The sequence below is a fragment of the Notamacropus eugenii genome, chromosome 2, assembly GCF_028372415.1.
Source record: "Notamacropus eugenii isolate mMacEug1 chromosome 2, mMacEug1.pri_v2, whole genome shotgun sequence".
Taxonomy (NCBI): Eukaryota; Metazoa; Chordata; class Mammalia; order Diprotodontia; family Macropodidae; genus Notamacropus; species Notamacropus eugenii.
The window spans coordinates 522,296,580-522,318,895 of record NC_092873.1 but is presented as its reverse complement, the minus strand read 5'-3'; the positions used below and the strand labels follow the sequence as shown (position 1 = coordinate 522,318,895).

At 43.2% G+C, this 22,316-nt stretch overlaps 1 long non-coding RNA gene across 1 annotated transcript; it reads left to right on the top strand.

Moving 5' to 3' along the window:
• Positions 1-3,590: 3,590 nt before the first annotated feature.
• LOC140530252 (uncharacterized) lies at positions 3,591-9,620 on the top strand. The gene is made up of 2 exons (XR_011975875.1): positions 3,591-8,470; positions 8,568-9,620. It is a non-coding gene; the product is annotated as an uncharacterized lncRNA (long non-coding RNA).
• Positions 9,621-22,316: the final 12,696 nt, after the last annotated feature.

Sequence of the window (22,316 nt, the reverse complement as noted above, 5' to 3'; positions counted from 1 at the left end):
TAAGAGAAGGAAAAAGTCTCTTTGATTACTTCAGTTAATGGAAATATCTCTTGAATTCACCTTTGACCAGCTGGAAAAGAGAATTCTTAAAGGGACTGGTGAAAGGGAGATTGAATAGTTTTAGGAAAATGATTCTCCAAGGGTGTGCCAAAAGTTAAGTGACTATTGTTCTGTTTGATGAAGCAAAATGTTAACTGAACTTTACCCCGGAACACTGTAACTATGTTTTATCATATTGTAAAATTTTCCTTGTTCAGGAACTCTATAAATTATAACCTTGAAAACTGCTTGTCAAAAACATTTTCAGAGTCATGGGGTGGCTTTATCTATATTTGGTTCTCTTTCTCTCTAGTTAGAAATGCTTATATTAGAATAATCTAAATGGATAAAAATGGTTTTAAAGAACTTTTGCTTAAAAGAAGGAATATGGAATTTTATTCCAGTCTTCAAATCAGAACCTCCTGGCGGTCAACAACTCATCTTTACCTTCTGAATTAAAACTTAAAAAAATCTACCTTCTGCCTAGTATGAAACCAACAATCTTTATATTACCTTCTAACCATCTCCAAACAGCTTCTTGATTTATAAATTTGTCAATTATAACTTTCAAAATTCTAAAAACAGTCACGTGAAAATGAACTTCTAGAGCACAATGCTTTATAGCTACCTATAGGTTACTTCGGTCGTTGTCTTCAAATGGGCCCTGTAATACATTTATCTAAAAGGTAGTCCCTATCTGGTGCTCAGAATAGACAACGTCTCTCATCGACATTTTGTCTGAGAGATTGTATTTCTTTGCAAGTGGATTTTGTGGTTTTGTTTACACAGTTTTTTTTTTCTCTGCCCCTTTCAGAAAAAAACAACTTCATATACAAAAGTACAGTACCTGGCATTCAGATTCAAATAAAGGTAGCCCCTAAGCATTTATTAAACGCTTACTGTGTGCCAGACATTGAACTAAGCACTGGCGTTACAAAGAAAGCAAAAAACATGATTCTGGTATTTAAGGAACTTACAGTCTAATGGGAGATACCATGTGAAAAAACTGTGTACTATATGCATATATACATGTAGAGGAATGAAAGGTAATATCACGAGGAAGGCACTATCAATAGGAGGTGGGGGATGAGGAAGGACAGGAGGAAAGGCTTCCTGCAGAAGGTGAGATTTCATGTGAGTCTGGAAAGAAACTAGGGAAGCCAGGAAAACCAGGAGGGGGGGATGATCAGAGAGAACATTCCAGATGCGGGTTGTTGCGTTTGTCCTTCATTCTCAAAGAGGACCATGACATCAAGATGATGACATGACTTGCAGTTGACTTTGATTTGAGGGAGGGAGGACTGTACAAGGTCACCAACCTCACTTTCTTCTCCTGAGCCATCTCATAGCATGGGGGACAGTCCGTGCAAAGACAGGGAGGCTGGAAACGTAATGCTGTGTGCAAGCAATAGCATGCTGGATGGTAGAGTACATGAAGAAAGGTAAAGACTGGAAAGGTAAGAGAGGACCTAGTTATGAAGCCTTTCTTTAAGACCAAACAGAGGATTTTACATTTATTTCTGGATGTAAGAAGGTGCTCCTTAATTTTATTGAGTAGGGGAAGTGACATAGCTAGACCTCTGATTTTTTAAATTACACTTTTTTCATCAGGAAAAATCTACCTTCTCTCCTTTCTACCAAATCCCAATGAAAAAGAAAAAAAGCAAAACACATATAATTAAGCAAAAGAGATTTCTGTAGGAGAAATAGCTAGACAAATAGATCATTCACAAGTAGCATGTTTTATCTTGGGTCCTCTGGAATCGTGGCTATTCATTACACTGATTGGAATTCCTAAGTCTTTCAAAGTTGTTTGTTTTAATAATAACATCGTCATTGTATAAATTGTTCTTCTGCTTCTAATCGCTTCACTCTATATCAATTCCTATAAATCTCCCCAGGTTTCTGGGAAACCATTCCCTTCATCATTTCTTATAGCAAAATAGCATGTCATCCTTTTTATATACAACAATTTTTTCAGCAATAGCTTAATTAATGGGCACTTCCTCAGTTTCCGATTCTTTGCCACTGAAAAAAAGAACTGCTACAGATAATTTTGTAAATACATGGAGGTTGTCTTGCTTATGAATGAGGCTGAAATGTCACCTTCTTCCCCTTCACCTTCTTGTTTGTATAGAATTCTATCTTCCTGCTCTGACCTCTGCAAGTTCCTGAGCTGGGCAACACACCTGTGGGCTTGCCCTATTTTAAGTTTCAGCCAATGTAGCTGGACTCAGCCACTATCAGCCTGATGGAAAGCTGTGTTGGTTCACAGTGACAGATCCCCTTTGGTCTGGTATTCTTGTCCTTGTAATTCTTATGCAAGCTTCAGATTGGGCTGAAGCTGGAACTGAGACCCTGCTGCTTGTTTTTAATGTATTACTTGCTCAGTCCATGGATTGAGTCCTATGGACTTAGATCTCTCCTTATCCTGGCCTGCCACCTCTAGTACAGGACCTTTTCTGGATCCCTGATCTGGAACTGGGTAGTGAGTGAGAGAACTGCCAGTTGGCATTTGTCCCTGTACCCTATACAGGGTCAGGCTCCTCTCTACCAGATCTGGGACCTCTTCTTCTCCTCTCCTTGGAGAACCTCTCTCCCTGTATTAGGATGCTCTACACATCTCTGACCAGACCTATCCCCAGTGTCTGCACACCTCTCATGCTATCTCCTTATACCACTTGAGCTTAGAAAGATGCCTGACTTTTCCTGGATTTATTGATTAGAGTTTAGTCTGGTGTAGTTTCTAGAACTGTTTTGGAGGAATTAGGCAGAGATAGGAGCAGCTGGATGAGGAGGAAACTTAGTTTTACATTTTTCTACTTCTCTGAAATCATGCTTCACTTGGCTTCATCTCTTGAACTTTGCTTAAGGAAAATCACTTTTCCAGCTGTGTGGAGGGTGGATTGAAGTAGGGAGAGACTTGAGGCAAGGAGATAATTTAAAAGGCAGCTGTAGTAGTTCAGGTGAGAGGTGATCAGGTCTTGAACTTGGGTGGAGGCTGTGTGAGTGGAGACACACACACACACACTATAGATGTGGTGAAGGCAGAAATATCAAGATATTGCTGTGTATTTGGGAGAGAGTCGAGTCAAACATGACATTGAGGTTGGGAGCCTGAGTGATGGCGAGCCTAGCAGTGCTCTCAACAGTGATAGGGCCATTTAAAAGAAGGAAAGGATTGGAGGAAAAGATAAAAAGTACAATAACACATCATAAAATATCTGCATCAAAGTTCTTTTGGACCCAACCAGGAAGGGTGTGATAGCTATTCTTTGGTGCTTGAGACGCTGCCATGTACAAAAGGGATTCAACTGTACCTGGGGATAGATCTAGAAGCAAGGAGTAAAAGCTTCAAAAAGGCAAATGGAGATTTGACTTCAGGAAACTTCTCTTGTCAGAACTATCCAGGCTGGAGTAAGTGGCTTTAGAAGGAAAGGGGCTCCTCCTCACTACAGATCCCCAAGGAAAGATTATATGGCAGTGCCTGCTTCTGAGTTGTGTAGTGGGGGGGGTGGGGTGGGGTTCTTTGTGGATGGCTTGGACTAGATGCCTGCTCTAAAATTCTGCAGTTCAGCCTATAGACATACTCCAAACCCAGTGCTTCCAGGAAAGACAGAATTCAGGTGTTTCATTAGCCTAAAGACTCCAACAGCATGCAAAGGAGTGTAGGAAATACAATAGTCCTCTGTTGTGGTTTTATTCATGGATTTCTGGGGCTTGTACCCGTTCCAGATGGGGTGGAGGAGGGGGAGCTCAGGGCCAGCTCTCAACTCCAGTCTTGGTTGCTGACAGCAACCTCTGAGACTCATCCAGTAGCTTCCTGCCTTTCTGTTCATCATCTGGGCTGACTTAGACCTTTCTTCCTAGGATGCTCATTAATGGTTGAGTACTGGTCTGTAGCAAGAGCAGGCCAAAGAGCGAGCAAGTTACCTCTTGCTCCCAGTGTCATCTTAACCTGTCTGGGGAAGGGAATAAACATTTATAGAGCACCTACTATATGTGCCAGTAAGTAATTTATAAATACTATTTCATTTGAGCCTCACAACAGCCCTGGAAGGCAGGTGCTATTTATTCCTATTTACAGTGAAGGAAACTGAGGGAGATAGAGGTGAAACAATTTGCCTAGAGTCTCATGGCTAGGAAGTGTCTGAGGCAAGATTCCAACTCAGGTCTTCCTGACTCAGACTTCGTACTCTATCCACTGTACCGCTCTGTACCACCAGCTGCCTCTACAGTATTTTACTTCTCCTAGTTCTTTATTTTCTTCTCTTTCCTTCTCCTTGGATAGGAAGTATGTTACTTCCCTCTGTAACTATTGCAAAAGTCAACCAATCTTGGCCAGTGTGGTGCAGTTCATAGGGCAGTAGAGTTCAGGACTTGGAAGACCTGAGTTCATATGATCCCATGATCCCTCCCTGCTGAGGGGCAGGGGTTGAAAAGCAAGAGGATCACTAAACAAGTATATTTCTCATACCAACCCTAGTTGATTATTATCATCACTATGCCACAGATGAGGAAACTGAGGAAAAGGGACTTTTTCATAGTCACACAGTTAGTAGTTTGGCCAAGATTTGATCTTAAATCTGTTCTTCTCTCCAATTCCAGTGGTTTTCTCCTAGACACAGGGGTGGGAACCTGCAACCTCAAGGCCACATGTGACCTTCTAGGTCCTCAAGTGTGGCCCTTTGAATCCAGTTTGGATTTATTTTGAGGACCTAGAGGACCACGTGTGGCCTTGAGGTCATGAGTTCCCCACTCCTTCCTTAAAGGATGTAGAAGAAAACAAGTTAGACCAGATTTGATGCAAATGTTGCTTCTGTCACCATGCTCATACCACAGTGACCAGTACTGTTTGCAGGCTGGTAGTCTGAGCCTGGGATTTTCTGCAGCAGGAGCTGGAGGGACCACTCAGCTTTCAGAAAGCAAAGTATGAAGTCATCATATTCCCAAGTTACCAGATGCAGAGGTGCCTTGGAAAATGAAGATCTCAGGATCTCTGATAAGGGATGTGAAATACTATCAGGGAGGGCATGAAAGTGATAATGTCACTGATTATTCATGACCCATGAATCACCAGATAACCATCACAAACAAGTCCAGCTGCAACAGTCAAGGGCATCGACACCCCCATGTCCCAGGGTGGCTGTAATTCGCCCACACAAGCTCAATTATTCCTACACTGTATGCGTTATTTATGAATTCTTCCAGGCATAAGATTTTTCATTAAGTTTTTCACCTCCTTTCCTGAATACACATCTTCTAGCAGGTCTTGTTTCTCTGACTGCCTTCCAAGTCTAGGAAATAGGGAGGAAGATTAATTGTGCATTCCTTTACAAAGGTGGACACGAAGCAATGGGCCAATTCTCACAGGACTATAGAATTTTAGGACTGCAGGGACCCTAGAGATTCACTAGTTTAATCCCCTTATTTTACAGAGAAGGAAACTGAGTCCCAGACAGGGGAAGTGGCCAACTTGATGTCATGCACGTCCTGGCCTTAAGCACCAGAGCCAAGATTGAACCCAAATCTCCTGACTCCAAATCCAGAAATCCTGTGCTCTCTCCACCATGTCAGATTTCCTCTGCCCAAGGTTATCCTTATGCAGGTTCACTGAGGAGATTTGATTCACTTCCCATGAATGACAATGATTAATGGTTAGATGGATTCCCTACTTTTCTCCAGTGCCACAGGACAACCTCCAACAATGCCTTCCCAACCTGTTATTATAAACACTCCTAATTGATAATTCTATTGATGAGAGAGAGAGAGACAGACAGACAGAGATAGGGAGAGAGCCAGAGCCAAAACCAGAGCCAGAGGGAAAGAAAGAGACAGAGAGGTTTAAGGAGTGATAGAGGGCTGGAGTTTTGGGAGTCCTGGGTTCAAATCCTACCTTGGACATTTAATGGCCATGTGATCATAGTCAAGTCTCTTAGGATCATAAGTAAAGATCAGGAAAGGAAATTTCAAGGTCATTTAGTCCAATTTTCTAATTTTATAGATTATACGTGAAACTGGGGATTTGATCTCAGGTCTTTTCCAACAGGACCATTGTTTATGAGACATCCTGGTGTAGTGAATAGTAACCTCATCAGATTCTCTGGATTGAACTAGTGTCTTTATGTGGATGAATCCTAGATCTACATATCCAGTTCCCATCTCTCTTCTGAGCTTCAGCTCCATATCACCAATTACCTATTGGACCTTTCAAACTAGATGTCCTGGAGACGTCTTAAAATGTAACATGTTCAAAACTGAAATAATTGTTTTTCCTCTAAACCCTCCCCTATTTCTGTCAATGTCACCAATGTCACCCGGTCACCAGGTCTCTCAGCTTTACCCTGGACTCTGCTCTTCTCACTCAATAGATCTAATCTGTTTCCCAATCTCACCATTTCTGTCTTAACAACAGCTCACACAGCTACCTCCTTGGCTAAAGCTCTCCCACATCAAATATATACAACACCTCTTAACTGTCCTCTCTGCCTCAAGCCTCTGGCTATCCCAGGCCATCTGACACACTGATGCCCTGATAATTTTTCTTAAGTGAACATCTGATCATTAACTCCCAAGTCCTTTAAGCACCACCACCACCACCACTAAAAAGAATAATAATTATCATTTCTATAGTATCTACTACATGCCAGGCACCGTGCTAAGCACTTTATAATTATTAGCTTATTTGATCCTTACAACAGCCCTGGGAGGTGGGGGTTGCTATTATCTTGATTTTACAGATGAGGAAACGGAGACAAACAGAGGTTATGACTTACCCAGGGTCACACATCTAGTAAGTATGTGAGGCTAAATTTGAACTCAGATCTTCCTGACTCCAGCCTTGTCTCTCTCTGTGCACTGTGGCACTTGATAGCTATTTAACTTTTAAAGCCCTATAAAGCCTGGCCCAAATAGATTTTACTAGCCTCATTTTACTAGGCTCATTTATTAGCCTCTCCAGAGATCTGAGATCTAGCCAAAATAACCTTCTCTCTGTTTCTCATACATGACACTCCATTTCTGGTCTCCATGTCTTTGTAATGGTTGTACTTCTGTCCTGGTATGCATTTATTTATCAATGTCCTTCCTCCAATAGGCCTCCCCTAACTGACCACAGTACTCCCGATGAGGTATGATGTCATCAGCACTATCAGTTAATTTAGTCCTGGATATCTAATGCCTAAGATTTTATGTAGTGGCTGTCCTATCACACTGGTGACACTCCCTGCATTTTCACTAAAAACCCTCAATATTTTTGCTACATGTCTACCTCAAGACTTTTTTGGATAAATGAATGTCCAAAGGAGGATTACGAAGGTGGTAAAGGGTCCCAAGACCATAGTGTATTATCAGTTGAAGGAATCAGGGACATTTAGCCTGAAGGGAGAATCCTTGCTGAGGATCCAACCACTCTCTTCAAGTTTCTGAAGGGTTGCCATGTATCAGAGGAAATGGTTTTGCTCTGCTTGGCCCCAGAGATCAAAACCAGGAGTATAGAGGGAACTTTGCAAAGATAGCAATTAAAGCTTGATTTCAGGGAAAACTTCCTCAGATAGCTATCCAGAAGTGAAATGGGTTGTTGTGGAAGGTGATTGGTTTTCTATGACGGGAGTTCTTCAAGCAAAGGCTGAACGATCACTTCTAAAGTATGTTCTAGCAAGAATTCTTGCTTGATCAAAAATCAATTTACACATACTTATTAGGCCCCCATTATGTGCCAGGTAGTGGGGAAATGTACAAAGAATGAAATAATCTCTATTCAAAAAGAGCTTACTCACTGGGGGAGGGGAGGAGAGAAGGACTTACAAGAATGTATAAGCATAGAGGTAGGTTGAGGCACAGCTTGGACTGGATGGCCTTGGAAGACCCTTCTGACCCTGAGATTCTACAAATAGAAATGCCTTGTGAAGGAGAAAATACATCAAGAAAATGGCTTTCACTTAAATAGCCCAAACTTTGGCAAAGCAGTTAGTTTTTGTTGTTTTGTTGTTTCAGTCACGTCCGACTCTTCTTGACCCCATTTGGGCAAGAATACTGGAGTGCTTTGCTATTTCCTTCTCCAGCTCATTTTACAGATGAGAAAATTGAGGCAAACAGGGGGAAATGACTTGCCCTGGGTTACGTAGCTAGTAAGCGTCTGAGGCTGGATTTACCTGATTCCAGGTGTGGCATTCTATCCACTGTGCCAGCTAGCTGCCCCAAAGGATTAGACCTTGGAAAATAAGTGTTATTATCATTCTCATTTGACAGATGAGGAAACTGAGGCAGAGATTAAATCATTTGTCCAAGATCACACAACTAGTATCTGAAGCTGGATTCAAAATCAGATCTTCCTGACTCCAGATTGAGCGTTCTGTTCGCTATGACAAGCATTTGACTTACATGAATGGCTAGCTTGAAGTCATACATCTTACCGATAAAGAAGAGCCTGGTAGTAAAATCAGTACCTCATGACTGCTAGATCAGTCCTCTTTCTAGTTCTCAGAATTGTATTTTCAATTTGTGCCTATTTCTACTGCCTCTTTTAGGTTTCAAGCCGAGGCGGTTTGGATGGGTTGCACGGATGTCCGAGACTATCTGTGATTGTTCTGAATGACCATGGGTGCTTAGACTGGCTGCCTGGCAGCTGATCCTCTCCTGTTGCTCCTTCAGGCTGCATTTTACTCCCAGACTCATTAACCCGGTTTCACCTGAACAAAGGCGTGAGAAGAGAGGCTGGTGGACTGAAGAACTCCAAGTTAGATTTGCTGTGAACTCCCTTGGGGTACCTCTGCCTAGAGCAGGGCTCCATCTGTGACCTTGGGACTTACCACAGTTATCTGATCCTGGCTACAGACATTGGGCTGAAATTCACTGTGGGTGTGGAGGTCAGGGGAAATTGCTTCAGTCAGGTAACTTAACTCTGCTCTGCATTCACTCATGGCAGTTGAGGGACCGGTTGGGCTAAAAGGACCATGTTTCCTCCCATCCTGTAACAGGTGAATTATTGAGGATGTGTGGGACCAGAATAGGAGGCAGGCTGCATAGCCCTTACTAGGGATTTTCTATCCCAGAACTAGTACCACGGCTTGTACCAGAGGCAAGCAGCATGTAGAATAATAATGAGATAGTTGTGGTAACTACTTAGTAATTCTAACTCTAAGTCCAGCACTTGGCCCACTACACCCTAGCTAAGAGAGAGGACAGTGACCTGGAGACAACCATTCGAGGTTACAGCTGGGGAGGACTTGATGAAGTGGGAAGGGATGCAGAAGATAGAAAGAGGCAGGGTCGAGGAAGAGTGCAACTCAGATCATTGCCTGTTGTTTCCTATTTTAACTAATCAGTCTTTGGTAGAGGTGGCTAGGTATCGCAGTGAGCATAGCACCAGACTTGGGATCAGGAAAACCTGAGTTCAAATCCAACTTCAGACACTTACTAGCTGTGTGACCCTGGAAAAGTCACTTACTCTGTTTCCTCAACTCTAAAATGAGAAAAATGATAACCTCTAGGTTTGTTGTGAGGATTAAACAGGATATTTGTAGAGCACGTGGTACGGTACCTGGCACATAGTAGGAACTTAATAAAGGCTTGTTTCTTTCTTTCTTTTGTGGACAATCCCTTCAATGAGTCATTTTCCTTCCTTGTAATATTAGCCCATCTGATAGGTGTGAGATGGGAGCTCAGAGTTGTTTTAATTTAATGTGTGTGGGTTTTGTCACCTGCATATCAATTTATTGGCATTTCTAGTCATTTGTCAGAGCGCACCTGGAATGCTGTATTCAGTTCTGGGTGCTGACATTTAGGAAAGACACTGAAAACCTGGAGCACATCCAGAAGAGGGTTAGCACGGCAGTGAAGGACTTGAGATCATGTCACCTAAAAATCGGTTGAAAGAACTGAGGATGTTAACTTGAGAAGATGTGATAGCCACCTTCAAATATTGGAAGGGGTGTCTCATGGAAGACAATTTGACCCCAACGTAGACCCAAGAGCAATGGCTAGGTTTGATGCCAGAACAATCTCCCTAATGATAGAAGCCACCTGTAAGTACAATGGGAAGTCTTGGGATGCAGCAGAATCCTCATCACTGGTGGTCTTCAAGCAGGAACTGAAGAAACATTTATCCAGTCACTCATCCAGCAGGGCCTCTTGTGGGGACCTCCTAGAGGGTTATGGAGTTCACTTCTAACTCTTATATTTTGTGATTCTGCTGTTCTGTGAACCTATACACAATTAATTGAGTCAGGAAAGGAATGACATAAACATGAGAAGTAACCAAGGTTATTTCCAGGTAACATAACACCAAATGACTATATACCTAAATAGTAAAGGCAATGGAAAGCCTTGGGATATGGTGGAGTTCTCATCACTGGCTGTCTTCAAGCAGGATTGGAAGAATATCTTGCCCCTGGACGCCTACCAGTTCTCAGATTCCCTGAGGTCAGTGAGGTCCTACTCTGCTCCGAAATTTTGTGGTTGATTCTGTGAAAACTGTGATGGGAAAAGTTTTCTTCTATGCTCTTTTCCACTTTAGACTGTGATTCTGAGATTTTGATGTTCACCATGTCTGCCTTCCAGACCCAAACTGCTCAGAAGACAGACGCTGAGAAAACGTGGTGGGGGAAAGGACCATTAGGCAAAGACTCTCTTCCCAAACATGGCTCTTTTCTGCTGAATAGTCATTTTCCCCCTGAGACCACAGCTGCCACACAACACTGAAGCAGGTCCTGCTGGTCAACACCATGGTTCTAGCTTAGCCCAAGGTTCCTTTCCTTCAAGGTCCACTGGCTCCAGGAATTCATGCTCCATGCCCATATGCTCCCTTAAGCAGATCAAGGATCACTCAATCAGCAAATATTTATCAAGTACCTACTGTGTGCTAGGAATACGTGTGTTCATCCTACATTGCCGAAGAAGACCATGTCATCAGAGAAATGATGACGTGACTTGCACTTGACTTTGTTTTGAGTGAGGGAGGGCTGTGCAGGTCACCAGCCTCCCTTCTCCTCCACAGTCATCTGAATCCAGTGATCTGATATTCATCAGGAGGACTGGAGATGACCCAGGATGAAGCAATTGGGGTTAAGTGACTTGCCCAAGGTCACACAGCTAGTGAGTGTCAAGTGTCTGAGGTGAGATTTGAACTCAGGTCCTCCTGACTCCTGCTCTGGTGCTCTATCCACTGCACCACTTAGCTGCCCCGAAATATAAAGGAATATAGGAATATAAAGACAGAAAGGAAGCCTTCAGTGCCTTGGGGGTGGGGCTGATAGAAGGAAAGACAATTCTGGGGAAAGGGTTGGTGGCTCAGTTGTAGAAGGCCTAGGGAGACATATCCAGTGGGGAATTCCAGATAAAGACCACCAAGATGAAAAGCTAACAGCAGCAGGACTTTCTGGGAAATGGATCCTTCCCTGAACCAGGTTTTGGGCTTGGCTCCTCTCTGGATTGACTGACTTCCTCAGGCGGTCTTGATCAAGACCAAGGTTGTGTCAGGTCATGGGGGTTGGATCAGAAGGGGATGAGAGGGAGAGGATCCTTCCACAGGACTGTAGAAAGGCAGCTACAGGAAACACCCCCCAGCCCATGCCCTCCCCACTCCCAGCCGAGCATCTTCACAGCTGTCCCAAGGCCAGTCTGGACCTCACTGACCAGCTCCCATGGGCCAGCACTGAGCAGCCTCTGGCTTCTCCTCCCCCCACCCCCTGTTTTCACATGTTTGACTAACTTCACATGCAGATGTGATGAGCCCCAGATGTTAGGGCAAGTTTCTTCTTTAGTCACAGAATTAGCAAATCACAGGGAATAGAGGCATTTCTTTTTTTTTTCCAACATAGCCACAGTGAGTCTTACTTCCTGTTCAAATCCCATTACCTCAGGGTTCATGTGGAGGTCAGAAGTAGGGGTATTCCCTTGAGGGACTTATTTCCATAAAGGCCTCTGCTATTACACTAAAAAGAGAAAATAATCTCACTTTCTTGGGGAGAATTGAGGCTTGCTTGGAGATTTACACTCCCCCACTCCCCCAAAAACCACAGCACTATTCTTAGAATATTGCAATCTTGGTTTCTTAAAGTTGAAAGTAGGTTCAGGGGACATTTCAGTCCAACCCACTGCCTAATTCAGGAATCCTTTCTACACCATCTCTTTTAGGGGATCAACCAATTTCTATTTGAAAACTTCTAGTGACTAGGAGCTCACTACCAAACAAGGCAGACTATGCTGGGAATATTTTTCTTTTTGACTAGCGTCAGTGGTGTAGGGATGGAAGAATCTCTTTCTCTGTCTCTGTCTCTGTCTCTCTCTGTCTCCATCTCTCTCTTCCTTTTTCCCAAAGCAGACCAGCCCCTGCTATGGAACTGAGAGTCTGAGTTTATTAACACTGAGATATTAAGTGATTTGCCTAGTCACACAGAAGCTATCAGAGACAATCTGAACCCAGTTCTTCCTGATTTCAAGGTCAGCTTTCTATCTACCAAGCTAATTTTCTTAGATTCTAATTCTCTGAAAGTTCAGAGAATCATCGAATCATGGAACCTCCTCTTCGGGGAAAAAGAGCTGTGCTAGACCTCATTTACATTGTACCTTGGGTAATTCTGTTTCATTTTGTGGAGATCATAGATATTAAACAAAACTAAGCCTTAAAGTGGATAGAGCACCAGCTCTGGAGTCAGGAGGACCTGAGTTCAATTCTGGCCTCAGATATTTGACTCTTGTGATCTTGGACAACTCAATCCTGAATTCCTCACCACCACTCCCCAAAAAACACAACACCTGAGCCTTAAGTGCACTGTGGTGGGGGCATAGAGAGTCCAAAAGTGTGAGAAAAAAACATCTGGGTAGTTAGGAGCCAGGCTTTTCAGTACTGCACCTGGTCTATGCATGTGGACCCAAGGTTTAAGAGGGAGCCCTCAGTGGAGAAGGTGAAAACAAGCAGCAGCGGACAGTTTTTATTGATACATAACAATATTTTTAAATGATTTTGTGCCCTAAAAGGCTGTCAATCCCTTGCCTATGCCCAGTAAGCAGGAAACAATTGGCCCTCTGAAATGAGCAGGTATTGTCAGCTAAGGACAACTTACCTCAGGCGATGAACCTCGAGACTCCCAGGTGTCTGAAGGGCAGAGGAAGACACTAGCAGCCCCAGGCTTATTAGTCAGGTCAAATAGCTGGAAACTCAGGGACAGGTCCCTCAGACAATGTGAGGATGATGGACAGACAGGCTTGTCAGGACAACTCATAACGTAGAAGAGAAGCCTTCGGAAGGCAGGATCTGTTCTTGATTGATCTCTGCTTCCACATTGTCTAACAGTTAATTCAAAATGAAGACATTTAATGTAAAAAAGTGCCATAAAGTGAACACTTGATAAATTTCTATTACTTGATTGATCACTTTTTCAGCATAGCCATGGACAGCTCTGATAGGAAAACAAGGACTCAGACTTAGTATACAACAACCCTGCTTCCTCACACTTTTGAGACTGTCACCCAAAGAAAGGCTACATGTTGTTGTCATTCAGTCCTTTCTGACTCTTCATAACTCCATTTGGGGTTTTCTTGGCAGAGATACTGAAATAGTTTGCCATTTCTTTCTCCAACTCATTTTACAGGTGAGGAAACTGAGGCAAACAGGGTTCAATGACTTGCCCAGGGTCACACAGCTGGAAGTTTGAGGTAGGACTTGAACTCAGGAAGATGAGTCTTCTTAATTACAAACCCTTTGCTCTATGCACTACGGCGTCACCTGGAGATCCATCAGGCTACATAGCACTTTGAGGGCTCTCAGATGCCTTCCAGTGGACTTTATCTACCCTCCAAATTAACCAATGTGCTGTTTCCCCTATGTAACATTTCAACTCCCACCTCCATATCTTCACACATGCTGTTCCCCATGTCTCAAAATGCCCTTTCTCTGTACTACTGACTCACAGAATCTCTAGATTTCTTTAAAACTCAGTTCAAGTGTCCTATCACAGTGGAAATAACTTGCAGAATGGGTCACCCCCCCTAGAGATAACTAGAGATAAAGTCTAAGCTTCTCTGTTACTATGCAAACATTAAAACTATAGCTCATGAGCCCCTACTAGTGTATTACCTTTAAGTCAACAAGAAGACAGTTAATTCAAAACAAAAACATTTAATGTAAAAGCATAGTAAGGAAGAGTGGCAATACAATATTTTCAACCCCCCAAAACCTGGGACAAACTCTCACGCAAATTCACACAGTATTGGTGGGAAAAGTGGGTACATGGAGAGGCACAGAAAACCCAAACCTCCATCACTGAGGGGCCCCTAGTGTCTTCTGGTGATGACATCATGCTGTTCTTGCCTGTTCTGCTCTGATGGACTTGATCTCTGCTGAACTCTGCTCAGCTGGATGCAGTTCTGGCAGAAATGGCTCAGTGGGGCTCTGGTCTGCTGGAGATGTGGGCTCTGACAGATGTGGCTCCAGGAGATCCTATTCCTATAGTCTGCCAGATGTTTCCAAGCCTGGTCTCTCTGGGCATTGTGGTAATGAAGCCTCTTCCTCCCTAGGGATGAGATCACCTCTCTGCTATAATCCTGGCCACATTCTTGACATTTCGTGTGCAGATATGGCCAGTTTAATTCTAATTGTTTTGAATTAACTTTCATACTACATAGGGTTTATCCTGATCCCTCGGGTTGCTAGTATCTTTCTACTCAAATTACTTTTACATATAAACACATACATAGATACCCATATAACATGTACGTACACAATAAATATAGACATACACAACACGTATATGCACACATACATTTATACAAACATATATACATGCATGCCTCACCCCTCACACATATACACAATACTGGATAGGCGTATATCTATGCCTACATCTTACATCTGTTTCATTGTATTCTCCATAGAATGTTAGTGAAACCCCTCAGTCAACAAGCATTTACTAAGTTCTTGGGATACAAAAACAAGCCAAAAAACCCCAAGACAAAGCCTGCCCTCTGGTAGCTTAAATTGTGAGGAAGGAAGATCCAATGTAAAATGAGCTGCAAAGGGGAGGGAGGGGGAGGAGTGCATAAAACACAGTACCTGACACATAATAAATGCTTAATCAATGCTTATTAAATGAATGAATAAATTGAGTGAATATGCTGACTTGTATCAAGTAACTTCTTTGAGCCCAGCTTTTGGTGTGCTTGTCTTTGAGCATGACCTTGGTGCATCCTGGGGAGTACATCCGAGAACCCCTTTCCTCAGCCAATAGGTGTAATTTTTTAAGGGAGCCCCTGCTGCTTTCTAGTGAATAACATACCCCTTTCTAAAAGCTCACTACATACTCAATAATCTGCTTTTTGCCTGTTTGGTTTGTTTTGCTAGGGACTGAAAACAAGGTGCAGTTTAAGGGCTGGAGGAGGGCCCTATATTTTTCTCAACTTGGAAGTTACTGACAGACCTCAGGATGCACTGAGCTTGAGGTCAGAGGTCAGAGATATCATCCAAACCCACTAGACGAGGGCTCACTTTAGGGAAGAAAGATCCCCTCCCATGAGGGTGACATTACTCAATCTATTCACTGGCTCCTTAGTCAAACCATGGTTTAATCTCCAATAGGAAACATTTCTCTTGAGCAAACATTTTTTAGGTGGGATAATAGCAGTGTCTCTTTTCTGTGCTTATAACAAATTCTGCAGAATCTAATGTATGAACGATAATTAATAGAAATACTGACTGCCAGCTAACCAGAAAAACTCCAGCATCATAAATCTGTCTCCAGGCTTCTCACAAGAACTAATGGACAGAGGATTCAGCTTCAGGTTTTAACAATCAATAATTCAAATACCTATCCAACCATATTCAAGTTGACATGTTTATAAATATAAATAGATGTTGTACTTACTCGCCTTTTACATGAAACTTATCTTGAGTTTCGAGGGTAAAGGGATCTCTAAGTGATAATAATGATCCCTGGTGTTTCTATGGCACTATAATGTTTCCAAAGAACTGTCTATACCTTATTTCATTCAAGCCTCACTGCAATCCTGTGAGCTGGGTGTTACAGGCATCATTATCCCCATTTGATATATTGGGCTGTTGAGACTAGAAAGATTAAGTGATTTACCCATGGTTACCCAACACTAAAATGTCAGATGTGAAATTTGAACACAGAACTCTATCCACAATGCCAGGCTTCTCCCAATGTGGAGTACCCTCCCTGGACTCTGGATTAAAGTTATGGGTTATGGTTTATGCTACTGTGTTATACATATGGCTGACCTGCCAGAAGTATCAGCAAACCAGATTTCTCAACTGTGGGCTCCTTTTCATGCCACGTAATCTGCTGATTTACAGGGCAGGGCGGGCATCCAATCCCCATTAGGCCAAGTACAAATTCCCTTGCACATAGTATATTACCTGGAATATTTCAGTAGATATCCATGTCAGTAGTCCTGATGAGAGCGTGGAGGTGAGCTCTGACTGATGGGTGAGGACTTCCTTAGGTTACTACAACAGGCAGCATCAAACCATCCTTTCTAACCACCTCAGCAGTCTTGTAGTCAGCTCTGGCGTCTGTGGGGAACCATTCCTGTTACTTCTTTATTTGGGCAGAGTAATCAAATTAATATTGTTATTGTTTCTAAAAAAAGCTGCTATTTAACTTCAAAATCAAAAACTTAACCATTTTTATGATTCCCTTAACTCCTTTACCTGACCGCCACTTCTGCTGTATGTCGTCGCTACTATTAGAATGAAAAGTCATTAAGAGGAGATATGGTGTCACTTTGTAGCACTGTACCTAGGACATGGGAAACACTTCAATCTTTTCTCATTCTTTTGTTTGTAAAGTGATACTTCTTTCTGGTTTAGATATTTTAACTGAAAGGGCATAGAAACAAAGGCAGTTGTAAAAGAAATAGTGGGAAAACAGATCGAAGAGAAAAACTATAGGTGGCTAAACTAATATTTCCTAGCATCTGTTTTGCAAATGATTGTTAGATAAGACTGTGAAGATGGTAGCCTAATACCTAGAACTGCCTGGTGACCATGAGATAATTGTATACTGCTTAGTTGTGATTTGGCCCACAGAAAGGTGGTTTTTTGTTTCTCATGAGATAGAGGTGAACAACTTCATAGAAGAGACCCTATTTTGGAACAGTAGGGATTGTTAAGCCCACATCTCTGAGTGCGTCAGAACACACCTTAGATCTGAGTTTGAAAAGAATCCTTAACTCTGGGACAAAGAATCATCCTCAACATTGAATCACAGGAAGACCAGAGAGCCTTCGCTGCCATCTTCTACCTAACTGGAGGAAGAAAAGTTTTGCTCTGCTACCTGTTTGAGTGGGCTGGAGGAAGAAAACAGGCTTTCTGTTTGCTTCTGAGTTAATCTTAGCATATGGGAACAGACCTTGGAGCTCCTACTTTTGTCTGCTGTTAGATAGGTGGAAAGTTCTCAGAGCTCAGAGAAGGTAACAGATCTGGAAATGCTCTATAGAACTCAGGCTTAGGATTTCTGTTTTGTTGAAAGAGTTTAACACTGTTTCAGCAGTCTAGAATAATAGTAGTCCCTACAGGGGAGAGTAGAGAGGGCAGAGAGGCCTCACCCATCTGTGGCTTGTAGTATAGACTCCCCATAAGGAGGACAAAGAACATGAAGGCTGACTGTGCGGAGTGCTCTGGGCACAGGCAGAATTTTCCTGCTGGGTTTCTCTAAGTTTGTACCCACTTTCCCCACTAGAGACAATAGGTGCATTGCTAGGAGAGGTCAATTTCGCTTTACAGCTAGAATGATACTTTGTTGCTATTATTTCTCTGCCTTCTGTTGAGTAAGTGTTTCTGATGAAGAGTTAATGAAGTTGGCAGTAAAACTGTGCATAGCGATGCCGTTGCTAGGTCTTTATCCCAAAGAGATTTTTTAAAAAAGAGAAAAGGGCCTATTTGTGCAAAAATATTTATTTATAGCAGGTCTTTTCATGGTAGATAAGAATCGGAAATTGAGGGGATGCCCTGCAACTAGGGAATGGCTGAACAAGCTATGGAATACGATTGTGATGGAATGTTATTGTGCTGTAAGAAATGACAAGCAGGATGATTTCAGAAAAACCTGGAAAACTTACATGAACCAATGCAAAGTGAAGTAAGTAGAACTAGGAGAATGTTGTACACAGTAACAGCAACATTGTAAGATGAAGAATTGTGAATGACTTAGCTACTTTCAGCAATGCAAGGATTTAAGACAATCTCAAAGGACTCATGATGAAGCATATTATCTACCTCCAGGGAAATAACTAATATTGTCTGAATACGATGGAAGTATGCTATTTTTCATTTCTTTTCCCTTCCTTCCTTCCTTCCTTCCTTCCTTCCTTCCTTCCTTCCTTTCCATCTTTCTTTCATTTTCTTATACAAAATGACTAATATGGAAATGTTTTACATGATTGTACATATATAACTTACATTGGATTGCTTACCATCTCAGGGAGGGGAAAGGGGAGAGAAGGAGGGATAGAAGTTGGAACTCAAAACTTTAAAAGAAGTTAAAAATTGTTTTTTTAACATGTAATTGGGGAAAATAAAATTTTATTTTAAAAAAGAGTTAATGAAGTTAGTCTTGGAACACTGGTGGGAGCTCAAGAGCTATGGTTGTAAGTAGTAGGAGGAAATTTCCCCCACCAGAATTACCTCCAGGATCCTAGGAGAGTGACTTATAGCAACCTGGAGGCCCCATTCTGGAAATCCAGAACTGCCATTATGAGTACAGGTTGGGTGAGCAAGTCAACCCAGAATCACAAGAGAGAAGAGTGGGAGCCAATGTCATTCTCCACAATACTCACTGATTTATTCATCAATTCATGCCTGGCCACCCTGTGTTACTTTTCTTCATGTTCTCCCAAAAGTTCACTGTAAGATGCCTTCCCTTATGCAGAGATGGTTACTACAGGTATTATTATCCTCATTTTTACAGATGAACAACCAAGCAACCAAGACAGATTAAGTGACTTGAACAATTCAATGAACATTTATTAAGCACCTACTGTATGCTTGGTACTGTGTGAGTGTCAGGGGCCATGTTTGAACTCCTGTCTTCCTGACTCTATGTCCAGTGATCTGTCCACCATGAATGTGCCTCTGATATTAGACAGAAATGTTGTCCCAGCCTTGATTCCCCTAGGAAGGATACCCCCTCTCTGATCTCCCCACTTCCCCCTCACACATCCCATTGTTCAAGTACTGGGTGCCAAAGAGCTTTATTGACGACAGACCAATTTGTTTGAATGTTCAGGTGAACACCTGGAGTAAGATTTCTGGCCCTGATCTCTGTCAAGATGGAAAGGGAAAGTGGAGGGAATTCAACCCCCCATTGAAAGAAATGGTGAATTATTTAGCTCTCCAGGGCAGAGCTCTTTCTGTCCCGAGGACTGTATCATCTCTCAGCCTGTAACTGAACCTAACACCCCTCCCCCATGCTCTTCCACATTTCCCCAAGAGAATGCTCAGAAAGTGGTCCAGCTCCAAGAAGCTGTTTCCAGAAGGGCCCTGGGCTGCCACACTGGAGGTGTTTGGTTACCAGCTTGGAGCATCTATCTTGGAATGTAACCACTTTGAATAAGTAAAATCTAAGTAGGCATTGACAACCGTGATTTATCCCCGCTTCACAATGATTGGACTTAGATACACCAACCGCTGGGTGATTTATTAAGGCAGGCTCCAGCTCACAGCGAGAGAGCTGAAATTGTCCCCTTTGGCTCTAATGATTAGACACTTTGGATGCACTTAGAGAGACCATGGCTGATAGACTTCCTATGTGAAGGAGAGCCCCATCTCCCAATCATTTGCCCTGAAATCCTCTCTGTTGTTGCTGCTTTCATTCACAAACTACTAAGTCACCCTTTCCAGAGAAGGGTGTGGTGTTTGGCAAAAGCTTCTGACGCTGCAGGCATGGAAGTGTCAGGTCTCCCACCAGATGTGGCCTTCACCCAGATTTCCTTTCTCTGGGCTGCCTCCTTAGCCAGGTAACCTGCTGGCTGCAAGGTAGGGAGGGTTCCCAATTCCCAGGAGGGTAACAGCTGAGTCTTGGCTTAATACTGCCTCAACAGCAGCTAGCTTGAGCTTGCTGGCCTGATTCCAGTTCCCAGGCTCTCCCAGTCCCAGCAGGCTGGTGCCCCACTGCAGAGCAAAGCCGAGTCAGGAGGAAGGCCCAAACCACAGCTGCACGACTGTACTGACTGTGGGTGCTACTTGGCTATCTCTAAATTTAGAGCCTTGCTAAATGAATTCCAGGCCCAAGACCTTGCACTGCCCTTGAGGATGGGGGAGGGTTGTGGCTAGCTGAAGCAACCATAATTGAGGAGTCCAAGTGTACAAAGGAAAAAATACTGGGTACAAAGATTTCTGGAGACAAATCTTAACTTCACTTTGGTAAAAGCACCATAAAGTTAGTAAGCTGATAGTGACAGGAGGAAGGAATGCGGAGTTTCTGGGATTGTGATGCTGAAAAAAAAAGTGGTTGCAGTGTTTTTGGTGCAAGCTCCAGGGCCCCAAAGGAATGGCTCTTCTGTAAGTAAACCCTCTCTCACCCACCCAAACAAGCTTTATACAAACTCGGTCCAATGCTGGCCACAACCACCAAATGATCACAAATTCTTAGGCTCATTCTGAAGTCACAGCTGACTTCAGAAACTCTCAGAGTACAGCTTATATCTGGGGCTACAGAGAGGGGGAAATATCCTTCCCCAGCTCCCACACAAGTACACAAATTGGACATGAGACAAAACCTGCATATGTATATATGTGTATACACACACATACACATACCACAAAACATGCAAAACTCAAAGGAGCCCATAAACAAAGGAAGAAAATAAATACGTAAAGGACCCCCTATAATTCATAAATAATCTATACAATTTACTTTCTTCTCCAAGGATTCTATTTTTCCATCAAGGTCCTGAAGTCCTCTGATCTCCTTTTAGAAAAGGTCTCCTGGGACACCCCTTGGAAAAGAACAGAAGTTAAGGTTTCAGGTAAGGTGACTCCCAACACAGTGCTGCGTCCATAGACCCACGCAGTCCCTCGACTCACAGAGCCACCTCGAGGTTTATCCCCTTTCCTTTTGGGAAGGAGAGCCCAATGCGGCAATCCGGACAGGAGAATATGTTTCCCATGTCTCCTCAGGCTCCTAATGATATTCTTAGATGTGTAGAGGCTTTCTTGGGTTTGGACTCTCAGGATGAAAAACAGCCTGGGGCTGCTGGCAAGGTGATGGTAGTCTACCATTCTGGGGAGTCCTCTTTTCAACTCGTGGAGACAAATACAACCTTATAAGGGTCTGTTCTCCCCCAGAAGGGAGACTCCCTTGAGGCTCCTAAGGAGGTAGCCTCTCTTCCCATGGGATGCCAGTTATCTAAAGACAGCTTGTTCTTCGCTCCCTCTCCCCTGGGCCCAAAGGCTTTGGTCCCTTCTGGCTGTTTCTTGGAGCACTGGGGTCCATACCACTCTTATTCTCTCCCCAAAAAGTAGCCTAACCCAGAAAATTCCCTTTTTCTCCAAAGAAAGAGAGATCCCTGAACTCTCAAAGTTAGAGTTACTCATAAGGCAACCTCCGGACCAGGCTTTAGTGTCCATGTCCCCCTGCCTCTCAAAGGCTTCCTGGCCATTTCTATCTCTGCGTGCTATCCAGCATCCTCATAGTGCTCCCCCCCAAAACACCTGATCCCTCAGACTCTGTACCTCAGAAGCCCAGTTCTAATAAGTGAGCATTAATCTTGTCTAGCCTGGAACTAGGCCTCCAAGAAACTTCCCAGGCATCTCCTCACCATGCTGTTTGCACCCTGAGCATCATTACCTCATTCCCTGTGCCCTTCCCAACCCCACCCCCACCTGTGTAACCTAAGACGTTGTCTATTCATCTCCTCCTCTGATAGGGGAGCTTCCCCTTATTTTGCTCAGGACCCTGCCTCCATGACACTTGCAGGCCATGTCTACCTTCCCCCTTTCTCCCCCAGCCCTCTCTTCTGGGTCACTTTTCAGGTGCTGTTTTCCTCCATGAGAATGTAAGGTCCTTGAGTGCACGGACTGTCCTTCTTGTGTTTGTACCCTGAGTGCTTAATAAGTGTCTGGCACATAGTGTTTAACAAATATTCTCTCTCTCCTCCTCTCCCTCCCTCCCTCCCTCTCTCTGTCTCTCTCTCTTTCTCTCTCTCCCTTTCTCTCTCTCTCTCTCTGTCTCTGTCTCTCACTTTCTCTCTGTCTCTCTCTCTCTCTCTGTCTCCATGTACCTATCCATCCACCCATCCATTTACCATCTACTCATTTC